At 39.4% G+C, this 18,194-nt stretch overlaps 2 long non-coding RNA genes across 2 annotated transcripts in view; one reads left to right on the top strand and one right to left on the bottom strand.

Moving 5' to 3' along the window:
- The first annotated feature begins 1,516 nt into the window (after positions 1 to 1,516).
- Positions 1,517 to 18,194, top strand: part of LOC129635413 (uncharacterized) — a 174,097-nt gene continuing 157,419 nt past the window's right edge. Inside the window, exon 1 of the long non-coding RNA XR_008706268.1 lies at positions 1,517 to 2,104. This is a non-coding gene — a long non-coding RNA (uncharacterized LOC129635413). The remainder of the gene's footprint in view (positions 2,105 to 18,194) is intronic.
- Positions 13,179 to 18,194, bottom strand: part of LOC129635414 (uncharacterized) — a 41,321-nt gene continuing 36,305 nt past the window's right edge. Inside the window, exon 3 of the long non-coding RNA XR_008706270.1 lies at positions 13,179 to 13,289. This is a non-coding gene — a long non-coding RNA (uncharacterized LOC129635414). The remainder of the gene's footprint in view (positions 13,290 to 18,194) is intronic.

Below are 18,194 nucleotides of genomic sequence, written 5' to 3'. Positions count from 1 at the left end.
GTTAATGCTCTGGCTGCAAAAGTGTGTAGGTTTTGAGTGATCTGCCCCTAAGAGTATTTGCTTCATAGTCTTAGCTATTTTCAGTGAATACTTTTGCCCATCAGGATGTTTTAGGAATGCATATTATACATTGAGTTATATACCTAGAGACAATAAGGAAATAGATGTTCTAAATGAACACTCTATAGAGTAGAACTGACTTCTTTTCCCACAGTCCCAGAAAGGGGATCACATTTACTGACTAGGCTTCACTCGGGTGAATGGAATACTGTTTGGCCTTTTGGATTATGCCTCAGATTTAGCAAAATTGCTAGATATCAATAAAAATGGAAGATCCTGCTTCCATCAATAGCAACAAGGTATACCATTTATTCAGCTGCCTCTTATGTTCACATTACTCAATGTATATGTATCATCTTTTAAACTTACAGCAACCCTTGGTGGTACATTTTATAATCCCCATTTGCAGATGAAGAAACTAAGGTAGTCAGTGATACTGACCAAGGATTCTTAGGTGGTCGGGGGCAGGGCTGGAACTTGAACCCTAACATCTAACTACATCTAACTGCAAAGTTTCAGCTCTCAAACGCCACCAGTATTGCTTTACTTTTCATTAACCTCTAGAGCCAGTTTAAACTCTAAACTCTATCCAAAAGAAATGTAAGCCACACGAGAACGCTGAAAATTTGTGGTAAAATATACATAAAATGTACCATTTTATAATGGCATAATTCACTGGTACTAAGTAGTCACTATCACTGCTATCCATTGCCAGAACTGTTTCATCACCCACAACAGAAACTCCTTACCTTTTAAACATTTAGTCTCCATTCTCCTTACTTCTGGTCCATGGTCACTTCTAATTCTACTTTCTGTCTCTATGAATTTGCCTGTTCTAGGTATTTGATGTAAATGGAATCATGCACTATCTGTTCTTTTATGTCTGCCTTATTTGGCTTCCCTGGTGGCTCAGAGGTTAAAGCATCTGCCTCCAATGCGGGAGAACTGGGTTTGATCCCTGAGTTGGGAAGATCCCCTGGAGAAGGAAATGACAACCCACTCCAGTATTCTTGCCTGGAGAATCCCATGGACAGAGGAGCCTGGTAGGCCACAGTCCCTGGGGTCACAAAGAGTCAGACACGACTGAGCGACTTCACTTTCACTTTTATTTTACTTAGCATATTTTCAAAGTTCCATCCATGCTGCTGCATGTATTAGAATTTCCTTCCTTTTAAGGCTGAATAATATTTCATTGTATGTATATACCACATTAAATTTATCCATTCATCTCTTGACTGGCATTTGGGTGATTTTATGTATGAATTTTTAAATGTTCTGGCGTCTCATTTAAAAGTAAAAAGTGAAGTTAATTTTAATTACATTTTTGATTTAGTATATCCAACTTATTTCAACATGTAAAATTATTAAGAGCATAGTTTATGTTCTTTATTTGTTTAAGTTCTTGGGTTATAGTATGTATTTCATATTTATATTACATCTTAATCTGGTCCAACTATATTTCAAGGGTTCAGTAACCACACAAGCATAGGGGCTGCCAGCCTGGTCAGAGCTGCTCCAGAAATTTACTTGGGGCCCTTCTTTTTAATGATGTTCCTTTGAGTTTGAAACCTTACTGATGTAAACTTACCATCTGATTTCGATGATATTTAAAGCCCCCTTTCCAATTATCTGTAATTAATGTGCTTCTTTCTAACACTGGATATTGTAAAAAGATAATATAACATGGTCAAGGTTAAGTTCAAGACACACGCACATAAGATAAAGGCAAGGCAATATATTATTTATTGCCAAAAAGTGAGGGATACATAATAGCAACTGTATCTAGAGCAAATATAAGGTTCCAAAACTATAGAATTTTTCTTCTGATTTGTGAATTTTTTACACACAGTTTTATGAAAGGTTAAAAAAATCATTTTACTTAAGCATTTAATAGATCATCTTAATTTAAAATAATATAATGACATGGAATCTGAAATCTCTTTGAAAACCTAGGGCAATTATAGGAGGAAGAATTAAGGAGAGGCCCATGAATATCAGAGTCATCGAGGAAGAAAGGACAACATTTATGAAATGACAGTCTTGTGTAAGTCACACCCCATGCCTAGTATGTACACACATTAGGTCCAATTGTATGATATCACTATTTGACTGTTTTTGACTTACAAAACTACCAGTTTCAAAAAGTTCAACCTAATGTACCATTTCATCACTGCATGTGATATTAGCAAATTAATTCTTCATGAAAAAATAGAGTTCAGGAGGGGTCTGAGGGCTGGACACAATGTAGGCAGAGAGGAAGGTGAGATTCTTTTGAGAGGATGGAGTCAGGTAAAGGGAAGGGAATTAACTTTACAATAACAGCAGTGGCAATAATTATAATAGTCGTCACTGGTTTTTGAGTGCTTATAACGTGGCAAAGCATTTTATATGTATAACCTCATTTAACATTTATCACAACTTTGTAGGAAAGATATTCTCATTCTCATTTGGAAACGAAGATGCTGAGACTCAAGAAAGACATTTTTGTTGTTGTGGTTCAGTCACTCAGTCATGCCCAACTCTTTGTGACTACACAAAGAGCAAGCAAGCCAGGCTTCCCTGTCCTTCATCTCCCGGAGGTTGCTCAAACTCATGTCCATTGAACTGGTGATGCCACCCAATCATCTCATCCTCTGCTGTCCCTTTCTTCTCATTCCTTCAATCTTTCCCAGCATCAGAGTCTTTTCTGACAAACAGACAACTTATTCCTGACAACTTATCTGTCTCTCAAGTTGATCAAAATTACTATGTTATTTCTGACTCCAAAGCACTCAACAACCGTCCATGTTTGCCAGGGACCAATGGGTTCCTAAAGCCTGACTTCTCATTTTAAAACAGGGACAGTCTTGAGCAAATGGGAACAAGTTAGGCACCCTAATGCCAGAGTTCTAATACTCTGTTATGGCAACTTGGGGCCCTTGCCCACCAGTTTAAAGAGATCTTTTCATTGGTACAGAATATATGTGGCAGATAGTAATGTTTTTCCATTTTTTAATCTTTTTCATTGTTAATGTGAGCCAGAAAGAACATTTTCTTAAGCTCGGTAATAGCTGAAACAAATGCCCACAAATGTGGGCATTCCCCCATGACACTGGGTACAAGATTTAATAGTGGTGATTCATGGACTGTTGCACTTTAGTCTCGATGCCAGGAGTTCTTAACCTGGGGTAGATGGTGGGGGGCATCTGAGAAATTCTAACACTATTTTCATTAACTTCTAATTGAAATTCAACATTTCCTTCAATTATGACTGCAAAGACTCAACCACAAAATTATTAGCTGTACCTGTAACTTTATCACTTATATAAATTGTATATGTTTTCATATCACACTGTAGCTATAGAGATACTAAATTTAAACTCATCATCACTTTAAAATTACAGTAATTATCAAGCCTACTGCAGCTCTGATATTTAATATATAATAAATACATGAATTACTGCTCTGTTTTGAAAAAAATATTTTGACAAATGCATTTCAATATAATTAGCTTGCTTTGCAATTTTATGCTCATTTTTACACAATCAAAAACATTTTGAGAAAGAGTCAATGCCCCACAAGAGGTTAAGAACCCATGTTCTAAACCTAGGGGTGACAGACATACTTCTGTAAACCAACATCAACACTTTTTCTCCACTCCTGACACCACGTCACCGCATCACCAATCCACTGCTTCCATAGAGGAGCTAACCACCGTGCATGCCTGACTTTCAAGATCTAATCTAAGGCCGCACTCCAGTACTCTTGCCTGGAAAATCCCATGGATGGAGGAGCCTGATAGGCTGCAGTTCATGGGGTCGCTAAGAGTCGCATACGACTAAGCGACTTCACTTTCACTTTTCACTTTCATGCTTTGGAGAAGGAAATGGCAACCCACTCCAGTGTTCTTGCCTGGAGAGTCCCAGGGACGAGGGAGCCTGGTGGGCTGCCGTCTATGGGGTCGCACAGAGTCAGACACGACTGAAGCGACTTAGCAGCAGCAGCAGGTTCTAATCTAATCCTGTTCAATTGGAGGATTTGGGCTACAATCGACTAAATTTAGAAAATAAACACATTCACCAGCTAGGAAGTGAGGGACTGGGCTTTAAGCCTTAGAAGGAAGTAGGCTCCCTTAACTCAGTGCAGCCCACCCATTCTTTCACAGGCATTTTTCTTCCCTGGCCAATTGTGAGAGTCTCTTTGTGAATAACATGTCTGGATTAGTTTGCTGAACAATTGCCTCATTTTAGTTAGCCTCTGATTGTCCTTGCTTTTGTGAGTCAAAAATCCTTAATCTTATTTGAATGAAATTTAATTCCCTAGAGAGCTGAGTCTTTAGTCTCTTAGTTTTATAAAGTGAGTGCTTAGAGAAAATGTAGGAGAGCTGACATGGGACTCCTTTAAAGCTAGGTCAACCTCCTAAGAAAATAATTAGATAAATGTGCACTCCAGTTGGGGAGAGAAGGAGGAAAAGAATTTCTCCACAAATTACTTTTAGAATATTTAAGTGGAATTGAATCTGATTGTCAAGAGCCAGACAGCTCTCAGGAGGTCATTTGATCTAGTCCCCTGTTGCTGGACCAGAGCACGTATGCAAAAATCTAGCCCAAAGTTAAAAAACTTTACAGAAGAGATAGATATTGTACCTAAGCAGGTCCTGCCAGGTAGGTGGGAGGAGGTTGCTGATTGAAAGGAATATTCATAATAAACCATATGGTAACATGAGCTCATTGATTAATTATTTAATTAATGAAACACATATTTATTGAGCCCCTACCATACATCAGAGACTGTCCTGGGCACCTAAGACATATCCGTGAGGTTACATTTTAGTGGGTGGCAGGAAAACTGATACACAATAAACCTAATAAGAATATGATAATGTGTGTTGCAAAGAGAGAAGTATACTGAAAACAGAAAAAAATTAGAGCAGGGAATAAAAATGGAAGTACTGAAGTGTTGGCAGAGAAGGGATACCTTTGTAAACTTGTAAATACAAATGAGTTAATACACGTTAAGAGCTTAGAATGATGCCTAGTATGATAAGTCTTCAATAAATTATATGCATAGAAAATATGCATTAAATATACCATATATAGTTAGTAATGTCTATTATATATTATGCAATATACATTATATATGTATGTATATATATGTCATTTTGGTTACTATCATATTAGATGGGCTTGTTTGGGTACAAGAAACAGAAATAAACTTTACTTAAGTTAAGCAAAACAGGAATTTTATTAGAAGGGTGGTGAGGGTGCCTCTGAAGAACCTCTCAGAATTAGTTGAGAACCTGATGCCTGCAGAGAACACTTCAGTGTCACCTGCCCAGATCTTGGCAAGATGGGGACAGCAAAGGAGAAGGTCATCTCAGAAAGGAAATTGGTGAAAAGATGAAGCATTGAGACCGAAAGACAGTGTCATTCTAGTTAATAATCTGACAGAGTTCTATAAGATAGATTTGGTTTCCAAAGCAAAGGAGGAGGAGGATGGTGTTACACTTTCCCAATATGAGTCACAGACCAATATGATGTCAAATTTAGGGGATGGGTTTTAATTTCACAGCATATAAAGTATACTAGGGCTTCCCACAGAGAAGGCAATGGCACCCCACTCCAGTACTCTTGCCTGGAAAATCCCATGGATGGAGGAGCCCTGTAGGCTGCAGTCCATGGGGTCGCTCAGAGTCGGACACAACTGAAGCGACTTAGCAGCAGCAGGGCTTCCCAGGTGGCGCTAGTGGTAAAGAACCTGCCTACAGATGCAGGAGATTTAAGAGACATGGGTTAGATCCCTGGGTTGGGAAGAACTCCTGGAAAGGGGGATGGCAATCCACCCCAGTATTCTTGCCTGGAGAATCTCATGGACAGAGGAACCTGGCGGGCTACAGTCCATAGGGTCGCAAAGAGTCGGACACGACTGAAATGACTTAGCATGCACACAATATATACTATGACTTTCCTATCTAAAAAATTACCAAATCACAACCATGGTCAGTTCACACTTGGAAACCTATAGATGGACTGTGGATATACAGATAATCTCTGAGGAGGGAATTCTTGTCCCAAAGGTGGTCAGCTGGGTAATAGATGAAGCAAGACCAAACTATATATGTTCTCTTGACTTGGGATCATCTCTTTTCAAAAGAAACAAAATCAATGTTGGCTAAAACAACTTTCCCTGCCCTTGGTTTCCCTACTCATCATCCCTTCTTGCTGCCTTAGTTTAGACTTGTCCACGTGCTTACAGCTCTGACGCAAGAACTTGTCTGATACCCAGAGGAAACCTGAGTGCCTTCAAGCTGAGAGGTACAGGGGTCTCTGTGGGCTACTGAAACTGGTTGTAGTGCATCTAAGAGCATAATTACCAGTTCAGTGTGATTTTCCAAAACTTTCTCATCTGAGACATAATAATTAAAAACACAATAATTCTACTTGAGTAATTCAAACACTTGATTTATCCCTGTGAATTTCTCCCAGCACATACAGAGGCTGGGATCTATGGCCACACTATCCCCATTTGTATATTTTACTTCCAATCTCTAGGCACAGAAATTCCCTTTTCCTTGTAGAGCCTCTTTTTAGACAGAAATCTCCCATTTTTCAATGAATCATGCTTATTTTGGATGTCATCATGTTGCAGGTGTGTGAAGATTTAAAGGAAGGATTGGAGTCTGAGAAATAAATGATTTGGGTTTCAAATATGGTAGGCCAGAGAGACTTATATTTTTATTACCAAATGGAATAGTAATATATTTAGACATATGGTATTCACATTATGTCTCATTTTCTTCAATGTTGTTGGCAGGAAAGCCATAGCAAAAGAAATGGCTTTCTTTTCCCTTGTGGTTATCTGAAGCAGTGGAGAGTCACCAACCAACATTTGGTTCTTACATTGATCCTCTCTGCTCAGGATAAAGAATCACAGACCATCAGCTAACAATAGGATGGTAGAAACCATCAAGTGTTGGGGAATTTAAAACTATTCAAATGTCAATTCATTACCTCCCTAGACCTTACCATTTTTAGGAAGTACCTAGAAGGAGATAATACTATAATAATCGTATAGAAGGAAAAACCTGAACCAGAAGCTTCAGGGGTCTACTCCAAGTATGAGGATCCAGTTTCCCTTCTGAACCCCTTAAAGAATTCAGAACCACAGTGGAAAACAAAGGTAACACAAGACAATGTTTGCTGAAGTGCAATATTTGCCTATATTGGTAGGTAAAGTTCCTTAACCAGATGTTGGTACCAGGCACTGTTCCAAGCACTTTACATTACTAACTTATCTAAAAATTTCACAATAACAGTAAGAATTAGACACTCTTATTATTTTGATTTTACAGAAGAGGAATCTGAGCACAGAGATGTTAAATGTTTTGCCTGTCATCACAAAGCTAGCCATTTTCAAAGCTGGGATTTGAACCCAGGTTTTCTGGCTCCCAGGTCTGTGCTCTCAGCTACAGTACCTATCAGTTTCACATGTATCTATCAATGTATATTTGAAACAAAAAGATAACAAGCTATTATTACTCTGGATAAGCCTAAAGAATAGAAGATGCTGCTAGTCCATTTGGTATAGATATGATATCCAAATGTGCTCACAAATAAGCCTTTAGTGACAACACCTTCTATCATATCACATTGGAAGGACGGGTATGATGATATCTTACGCTATTAAATTGAAACCAATGTACCTATATTAAATTATAGATTTATTTTAAATTTACAGATTTATATAGGTATTCTGAATATCTGTGTGTATGGTTTTATTCTTTTAAGGTTATATTTCATGATATTTTTCCCCAAAGGGAAAAATTTTGAACGCCATGTTTGAATGATTAATTTTGGGAAACAGGGATGCTAGTCCAAATCTCCTATTTTAAAAGTGAGAAATTTAAAGCCTAGGTTCCTAAAGGAACCTGCTAAAAGTAACAGTTAATGTCAACAATGGTTAATGTTTTTTGAGCTCTTGCTATGTTACCATTTTAATTGTTGTTATAAGGCTTATAGATTTAAATTTAATTAAAACTTGTAAGGTAAATAGTATTGTTATTATCTCCATTTTGCAGATAAGGAAATACAGGCTTAGAGATAAGGTTTAATCTGTCCTAAAAGGCAATACGGCTGTAAGAGTTAGAACTGGAATTGGAATCTCAGTCTTTCTAATTCCAGAGCCCAGATGTCATCTGTGCAACTATATTTCCATTCATGAAGTGTTAACAGTTAATTACAAAGCAAATCCTTTTCTATAGTTCTTTCAACATTACATGGCCTCCCACTGCCTCTGTTTACTGAGATTAGCTGCCATAAAATATAACTTTAGATGTAAAAAGTGGAAGGTATTATGCTGACGTGTACCCTCTCCTCAGAGATAATTACTTCAAAGTTTCAAAATGAACGCCTTTCACAGCAGAAAGCTATTATCATATCTGTCACAGCAGCAAATGTTCTTCATTTTAATATGATTGAAATAATGCCATTAGATTACAAACAATTAATGGTACATTCACAGAAGTTTTGTAAGACCATGATGTTTTCATAACAATATGATGTAACATGTTAAGGACCAGCCAAGTATAATTTAACTTCTCCCAGAATTCTCCTTCTCTACCTTCTCTTGCTCCAACCCTCATCTTGTTTTGTATTTTTAAATTTTACTAGGCATTGATATTACTTCAATAACAAACCATAGCCTTTAGTTAAGTCTTTCATCAGAAAGACAATCTCAAGGTTTCCTTTATAAACAGCATGTTGATTCACTGCCGCTCTTTGGTGATGATAAAGTGAAGCCATGTTAATAACATTCTGCTCACACTGCCAGTCGAAGACAGTGGCTGCAGAAGAAATAAAGACTGACGTGCATGTGTGCTTGGTCATGTGCAACTTTCTGCGACTCCAAGCGCTGCAGCCTTTGAAGGCTATAAAGACTGATGTGCGTGTGTACTTGATCATGGGCAACTCTTTGTGACTCCAAGGACTGTAGCCTGCCAGGCTCCCCTATCCATGGGATTCTCCAGGCAAGAATACTGGAGCAAGTTACCATGCCCTCCTCCAGGGGATCTTCCTGGCCCAGGGCTCCAACCCTTGTATTACAGGTGGATTCTTTACCATGGAGACCCCTGGAAAGCCATTAAGCCTGCTATTGTTTTTTTTTTTTTTTTAAAGTGGAGCCCAAATGAAGCAAAGCTGCCACATAAACCAGAGAAAATCTACTCTATGGAGACCAATGAATTCCCCTATCATCACAGACATATGAGCCAAGTGTGATTTCCATTTTACAAACTCAGGAAACTAAGGCCACAGAGTCCAGTCCACAGGGAATGGAACCCAGCGAGCACACACATCCACACCTGTCTGCTAGTGAAGGTACTGCTTTGCCATCATTCTGTGCTCAGGCAGGAGGAAACTTGGCAGTGCACAGGGCGTCCTTCGAACACACATGATCCTGATGATGATCCTCTCTCATTATTTCAGTTTCCTAAACACTTTTCCTGTGACTAAGGAACTGAATTAATTATTGACAAGGTGGCTGGCCAGCACAGAGCAAAAACCCCACTCATGTGGGATGTGTTCCCTCTAAGTGGAGCGCTGGGAAAGCATGCAGTATTATTTTGCTCTTCCTCTGAGAAAGGGCTTGACAACTGGTCAGTGTCCAGCAGCCTAGTCTTTGGACATAAATAATCATTTCTCCAGGGAAGGCTCTACCTAGGTCATCTGATCTGTTTTCCCCACAAAGTATATTGCACTGACAAGGCTATCATCCCAAGGAAGAAAGTAGAAATCTCATAATAAAACATTTTCATCAGTGAATCCTGGGAAGGGCCACAGTTCCAGGAAGGACTATTTATTCCAAGCACTGGAATGGTTTTAACAATGTACAGTCATAAAGTAGACAGCCTCCAAGAAAAGGGAACACTCCTACACTGTTGGTAGGAATGTAAATTGGTACAGCCACTATGGAAAATTATATGGAGGTTTCTCAAAAGACTAAAAACAGAGTTACCATGTAAGCCAGTGATCCCACTCCTGGGCATATATCCAGACAAAACTCTAATTCGAAAGGATAAATGTACCTCAATGTTCACAGCAGCACTATTTACAATAGCCAAGACATGGAAAAAACCTAAATGTCCATCAACAGATGAGTAGATAAAGAGATGTGGTACATATATACCATGGAATATTGCTCGGCCATAAATAAGAATGAATAATGCAATTTATTATTAATAATAAATTATTAATCCATGGATGGACCTAGAGATTATCATATTAAGAGAAGTCAGAGAAAGATAGCATATAATGTCGCTTGTATGTGGAATCTAAAATATGACTACGTAACAGAAATAGACTCAGATATAGAAACAGATTTGCCCATTACTGTCTGTTTCCATCACTAAAATCAAACTTACTGAAGGTAGGAATGGTCTCTGGTCTATATATAGTAGTTTCTTCAGTAACTAGAATAATGCCAGGCATGTAGGAGATGCTCAATAATATTTGTAATTTGTATTCATGAAATCAGTCATAAATATATAGAGTATATAATGGTCATTCTTCTGCAATAGAAATATGCTGTGTTAAAGGGGAAGGAGTATTATATAATGGGAAGGGTTATTAAAGTGACTTTATTATCAGCAAGATCTTCTTTATTCTTCATTTAATTCTCTTCCATTAAATAGCATTGACAAATTCCTCCTTTCCAGTCCCTGAGCCTACTGATATACTATCTTCCCTGATGTACTATCAAACCCCTTTACTCTTCCCTTGCCATTTATGTCTCCTCCTGTTGGTTTTCCTAATCTGACCATATCATTCCCCAGCTAAAAACATATCCATTACATGCCAATGACCTTAGGGTAAAGTCAACTAACATGACTTGGAAAACATTTTGCAATCCTATCCGTGCTCAGATCTTGAGCTTCACTGCTTGCCCCTCACTGGTCTATCTTTCCATTTTTCCTGTGGTTTCCTGAAATCACTGTGTTCTCTCTTGCCTCTGGGCCTTTTCTCCATGCCTCATCCTTCTGCCTGGAACACACCCTCTTCTAGTTCACCAAACTAACACATGTTCATCTTTCAGCTTTGAAGAAGATGTTACTTCCTTCTGGAAGCTTTGCCAACCACAACACCTTTTCTAGTATCTTTCTTGCTCCTTAGTCGTTAAGTTGTGTTAGATTCTTTGAGACTCTATGGACTGTAGCCCGCCAGGCTCCTCTGTCCGTGGGATTCTCCAGGCAAGAATACTAGAGTGGGTTGCCATTTCCTTCTCCAGGGGACCTTCCCAACCAGGGATTGAACCTGTGTCTCTTGCATCTCCTGCATTGACAGGTGGGTTCTTTACCACTGAGCCACGTGTGTAGCCTCTCTGCTGCTGCTGCTGCTAAGTCGCTTCAGTCGTGTCCGACTCTGTGCGACCCATAGACGGCAGCCCATCAGGCTCCTCCATCTCTGGGATTCTCCAGGCAAGAACACTGGAGCGGGTTGCCATTTCCTTCTCCAATGCACGAAAGTGAAAAGTCAAAGTGAAGCCACTCAGTCGTGTCCGACTCTTTGCGACCCCACAGACTGCAGCCCACCAGGCTCCTCCGTCCATGGGATTTTCCAGGCAAGAGTACTGGAGTGGGGTGCCATTGCCTTCTCCGATGTAGCCTCTCTAGTACCTTATAATTTACTAATTACTGCAACCATCAGTCTACACTCTTATCCCAGCTTCCTAGTTTGCCTCCCACATCAGGTTGTATTTGTCTTACATACTCTTATTCCCCTAGAATTGAGCACTATGCTTGATACTTTTTGTCATTTAGTAATTAAAAAAATAAGACAAAATAAACAGATGCTTAGGGCATGGTTTTAAAGGAAATCTCTGTGTTGACACTTGGGAACTTTTTACCAGTTGTCAAAGTGTCTAATAAGCCCTCCATGCCCAGAATCACTTTGGCCCTCTCTCCTTTTTGAATGATTACCAAGAGGCACTGTCAACCCCTGGGGAGGCTTAGTCCCAGACTCTGCCATTTAGAGTGTAATATAAGAAGTCCTTTTCTGGAAGCAACATTGTGCGTGGTGGTACCTTTCAGCACAGTGAAAACTCGAAAAAGAGGGTGGTCTCAGCCAAGGGTCAAATTGCAGATACAATGCTTTATGTATTTGGCAGTGCTCTAGAGACAAATACATAATCACAGAGGTATGTGATCTGGTTGGAAAATTCAGGCCAGATAGAATGACATGGGTAGAAAAGCACATACACAAACACATAACAATGAGCACTCTTATTTGTAAAAACCACATTAATGGATGGCAGCTCCCTGCCTCTGAAGTGATTTATAAATTAAAATAATTGCCTCTTTGAACTGTGCAGATATTAACTGACCTATCACTAATGTACATACAGTCTCTAAACCATCCAAACATTACCTAAACATTTTATTCCCTTTATTCTGGAAACCCCAAAACCCACAAAAATAGGCTCTTTGTTCTGGTGCCAAGGGTCATAAAGGAAAAGCCATCATCTTTGATGACTTTGCAATTCTTATTCTAGTTCTTCATCAAATTAATTCTGAGTGAAATTAGTGAGCACTCTGAGCTTGAGTAAGTCTTCCTATTCCCCTCCCCTTTTTACAATCTCATCCCAAGCGCATGGATCCATTTCTGGCTCAAATTTCTGGTAATGAGAGCAGGGCAATTCATTATTTTTTTTTAATTAATTTTAGCTTTGGGTACATATCCTAAATCACTCCAGGTTGTGGGCGCCTGGCATTTCCTTCCTACGTAAAATGAGAGAGAAACTAAATTGGCTGAGGCCCAGACATGCATGGACTATGACAAGCTTGCTAGGGGTTCATTCTGGAATGGTGATCTTGACCTAAATTGAAAGGCAGGCAGAAAAGCACAGCAGTTAGGACAGGAGTCTTAGGGCAGTGGTTATAAACCAGGGCTGATTTTATTTTCCCAGTGAAAATTTGACAATGTCTGGAGACATTTACAATTGTTGCAACTTGTTGAGAGGGAGGTACTGCTGGCATCTGATGTGTGGAAGTCAAAGATGCTGCTAAACATCCTACAATGCCCAGGACAGCTCCTGCCCCCCCATGCAAAGGATTATCCAGTCCAAAATAGTAGTGCTGAAGTTGAGCAACTCTACCCTAGAAGCTGCGGTAGTTGAATTCACATCCCAGCTTTGCTTTGTTATGGCAGTGTGATCTTGAGTAAGTTTCTTGATTTCTTTGAGCCTTAGAAGTTTCTCTTCTGTCAAATGGAGATAATTGATAAAGTATCTACATTGACAGCATTTTGTCAAGCCTGGCATTTGTAAAAGTATAAAAACATTATATTCTATTTTAACTGGAGTAGGTAGCCGTTCCCTTCTACAAGGGATCTTCCCAACCCAGGAATCGAACTGTGGTCTCCTGCATTGCAGGTGGATTCTTTAGCAGCTGAGCTACCAGGGAAACCCCAATTCACTGATTACTGTATTTCAAATGGAAATACAAATTGCTACAACTTGGGCAGGGGGTAATTGCCAACTTTCAAATATTAGTTCCAAGCCCATACTTTATTTTCTCTTTATATTGATACACAATGGAAGGATAAAAATGCATAATTTTATTTAAAAAATAGATTTGGCAACAACTGACTTTTATTTGGTGTGATTAAGTGATGCTAATTTCTTTTTTTTTTTAATTTATTTTTAAACTTTACATAATTGTATTAGTTTTGCCAAATATCAAAATGAATCCGCCACAGGTATACATGTGTTCCCCATCCTGAACCCTCCTCCCTCCTCCCTCCCCATTCCATCCCTCTGGGTCGTCCCAGTGCACCAGCCCCAAGCATCCGGTATCATGCATCGAACCTGGACTGGCCGTATCGGCCTGAAGGCGCCCGATCTCTCTGATCTCGGATGCTAATTTCTAAATCTCAAAAATTCATTCTGTTTTGATTTAGGAACAGGAAAGGATGCATTATGAAGATATACCTTTTTCAGCATCTATACAGACCCATAGTTTCTGCTATACAGACCCATAGTTTCTAAGCCAGAAATACAGTAATATTTGCTTTAATTCATAGAGATTTTTTTTAAAAAAAACAGAAAAACCTCAGTTTTCCAGTGAGCAAAGCACTGGAATAGCAGTCTAAAAATGCCTAAGAGAGTGGAAGAAAATGGAAATAAAAATCACATTCTGATGTTTTTCTATGTGATACTGACATGTAATATTATATCAGGTTAAGCAAATATGGTTTTTATACAAAATTTAATATTTGAATTAAATCAATTTGGACTTATAAAATGTGTATACAAAAGTTTCCTGAAGTTACTTCCAATAAGAAGTGTTCTAATATTACACAGCAGTCTGCTACTGCTTTATACCCACTCTGAAAATACTCCCCCCAAATAATTTTATACATAAAAACCAAGATCTCCTGATATCTTTTAATGTTACAACTCCTACTTCTTTGTGCCAGGCTTTACTGAATGGACTAAACTGCATAGTTTTTTGGTCATTCTACAGATATTTTTGAATACCAACTACATGTTCCCACGGAGATGGGTGCTAGGATTATATTGTGCTTTGAAATATGCAGATGGCCAGGAAACCACACAGGCTGGTGAGTGAGGACTCAGATTTCTAGAGTCAGAGAGAGTTGGCTTGACCTCTGGACATTTGGCTAAGTCATGTATTAGACTGGTGAGCCTTTGGGCGTCTGCTCAACCTGCCTGAGGACCAGTTTCCCCATCTGAAAATAGGTAAAGAGTATTTCTTGTTTGTTAAGAGGATGCGGTTGACATATTAATATATATATTACCATGTGTAAAATAGATAGCTAATGGGAATCTGCGGTACAGGGCAAGGAGCTCAACTCAGTGTTCTGTGGTGACCATTCAGGTATGACCTAAATCAAATCCCTTATGATTATACAGTGGAAGTGAGAAATAGATTTAAGGGCCTAGATCTGATAGATAGAGTGCCTGATGAACTATGGAATGAGGTTCATGACATTGTACAGGAGACAGGGATCAAGACCATCCCCATGGAAAAGAAATGCAAAACAGCAAAATGGCTGTCTGGGGAGGCCTTACAAATAGCTGTGACAAGAAGAGAAGCGAAAAGCAAAGGAGAAAAGGAAAGATATAAACATCTGAATGCAGAGTTCCAAAGAACAGCAAGAAGAGATAAGAAAGCCTTCTTCAGTGATCAATGCAAAGAAATAGAGGAAAACAACAGAATGGGAAAGACTAGAGATCTCTTCAAGAAAATCAGAGATACCAAAGGAACATTTCATGCAAAGATGGGCTCGATAAAGGACAGAAATGGTATGGACCTAACAGAAGCAGAAGATATTAAGAAGAGATGGCAAGAATACACAGAAGAACTGTACAAAAAAGATCTTCATGACCCAGATAATCACGATGGTGTGATCACTGACCTAGAGCCAGACATCCTGGAATGTGAAGTCAAGTGGGCCTTAGAGAGCATCACTACAAACAAAGCTAGTGGAGGTGATAGAATTCCAGTTGAACTATTTCAAATCCTGAAAGATGATGCTGTGAAAGTGCTGCACTCAAAATGCCAGCAAATTTGGAAAACTCAGCAGTGGCCACAGGACTGGAAAAGGTCAGTTTTCATTCCAATCCCAAAGAAAGGCAATGCCAAAGAATGCTCAAACTACCGCACAATTGCACTCATCTCACACACTAGTAAAGTAATGCTCAAAATTCTCCAAGCCAGGCTTCAGCAATATGTGAAATGTGAACTTCCTGATGTTCAAGCTGGTTTTAGAAAAGGCAGAGGAACCAGAGATCAAATTGCCAACATCCGCTGGATCATGGAAAAAGCAAGAGAGTTCCAGAAAAACATCTATTTCTGCCTTATTGACTATGCCAAAGCCTTTGACTGTGTGGATCACAATAAACTGTGGAAAATTCTGAAAGAAATGGGAGTACCAGACCACCTGATCTGCCTCTTGAGAAATCTGTATGCAGGTCAGGAAGCAACAGTTAGAACTGGACATGGAACAACAGACTGGTTCCAAATAGGAAAAGGAGTTCGTCAAGGCTGTATCTTGTCACCCTGTTTATTTAACTTCTATGCAGAGTACATCATGAGAAACGCTGGACTGGAAGAAACACAAGCTGGAATCAAGATTGCTGGGAGAAATATCAATAACCTCAGATATGCAGATGACACCACCCTTATGGCAGAAAGTGAAGAGGAACTAAAGAGCTTCTTGATGAAAGTGAAAGTGGAGAGTGAAAAAGTTGGCTTAAAGCTCAACATTCAGAAAACGAAGATCATGGCATCCGGTCCCATCACTTCATGGGAAATAGATGGGGAAACAGTGGAAACAGTGTCAGACTTTATTTTTCTGGGCTCCAAAATCACTGCAGATGGTGACTGCAGCCATGAAATTAAAAGACACTTACTCCTTGGAAGGAAAGTTATGACCAACCTAGATAGCATATTCAAAAGTAGAGACATTACTTTGCCAACAAAGGTTCATCTAGTCAAGGCTATGGTTTTTCCCATGGTCATGTATGGATGTGAGAGTTGGACTATGAAGAAGGCTGAGCGCCGAAGAATTGATGCTTCTGAACTGTGGTGTTGGAGGAGACTCTTGAGAGTCCCTTGGACTGCAAGGAGATCCAACCAGTCCATTCTGAAGGAGATCAGCCCTGGGATTTCTTTGGAAGGAATGATGCTAAAGATGAAACTCCAGTACTTTGGCCACCTCATGCGAAGAGCTGACTCATTGGAAAAGACTCTGATGCTGGGAGGGATTGGGGGCAGGAGGAGAAGGGGACGAAGGAGGATGAGATGGCTGGATGGCATCACTGACTCGATCGATGTGAGTCTGAGTGAACTCCGGGAGTTGGTGATGGACAGGGAGGCCTGGCGTGCTGCAATTCATGGGGTCGCAAAGAGTCGGACATGACTGAGTGACTGATCTGATCTGATCTGAATGGGAATCTGCGGGACAGGGCAAGGAGCTCAACTCAGTGTTCTGTGGTGACCTAGATGGGTGGGATGGGGGAGGATGGGAAGGAGGTCTAAGAGCAAAGATATACACACACACACACACACACACACACACACACACATATGGCTGATTTAGGGGCTCCCCCAGTAGCTCAGTGGTAAAGAATCTACCTGCGGTACAGGAGCCGCAGGAAACGTGGTTCAATCCCTAGGTCAGGAAGATCACCTGGAGGAGGATATGGTAACCCACTCCACTATTTTTGCCTGGAGAATCCCATGGACAGAAGATCCTTGCAAGTTACAGTCCACAGAGTCACAAAGAGTGGGACACAACTGAAGCAGCTTAGCATGCACACACGCACGTGGCTGATTTGCTTAATTTCACAGTAGAAACTAACATAACATTGTAAGATAGCTATATCCCAATTAAAAAAAAAAACAGGATATTGGTAAACAGCACTGAACTTGAGTCTTGTTATTTATTAAGAAAACGGTTCAAGAATGATTAGCTATATTATTTTAATGACCACTGTCTTATTTTTATAGTCTAGAAATGGCCTGGTTTTGGAAAATGGAAGCTTTTTTGGCATTTTCTTCTTGAAACACACAAGAAAATTGATGGGAGAATTTAAAAAGCATTACAAACCAGAAGTTGAATAAACCATATTTCTTAGCACAGTGTGTATAGGCTTACCAAATGGAGCCAGCTGTCACAAAATAACCCAGGGCTGTTGTTGGTTTTTTTCTTTTTAAGCTTCTGATCACCAACTGGATGCTTAATCCAGTAGCTGGGCAAGCTTCTCTATGAATATGCAATTTCATGGTTTGCATATTTTCCTTAGACATAGAGTAGTATTATGAAATCCTTTGTACAAATCCTTCAGTATGCATACATTCAGAGCTGCTTTCTAATTGGACTTTAGATAAATGACTTTTTTTTTATACAGACAGCTAGCTAATAAAATTCTAAATGGTTCCGAAGAAAAAAATTACACATTAAATAGCATTTATTAGTTTTATTACTTAAAAAATGCATGTTTCCTGTGGAAAATACAAACATTCACCTCTAATCTCAATGACCAGAGATAACATTCTGTGTGTGTGTGCATGCACACACGCATGTGTGTATATGTACATATGGAGTGTTACTTTCCTTCAACAAATATTTCTCCTT

The sequence above is a fragment of the Bubalus kerabau genome, chromosome 20, assembly GCF_029407905.1.
Source record: "Bubalus kerabau isolate K-KA32 ecotype Philippines breed swamp buffalo chromosome 20, PCC_UOA_SB_1v2, whole genome shotgun sequence".
NCBI lineage: Eukaryota > Metazoa > Chordata > Mammalia > Artiodactyla > Bovidae > Bubalus > Bubalus kerabau.
The sequence above is the reverse complement of the archived record's forward strand: the minus strand, read 5'-3'. Positions and strand labels throughout refer to the sequence as shown.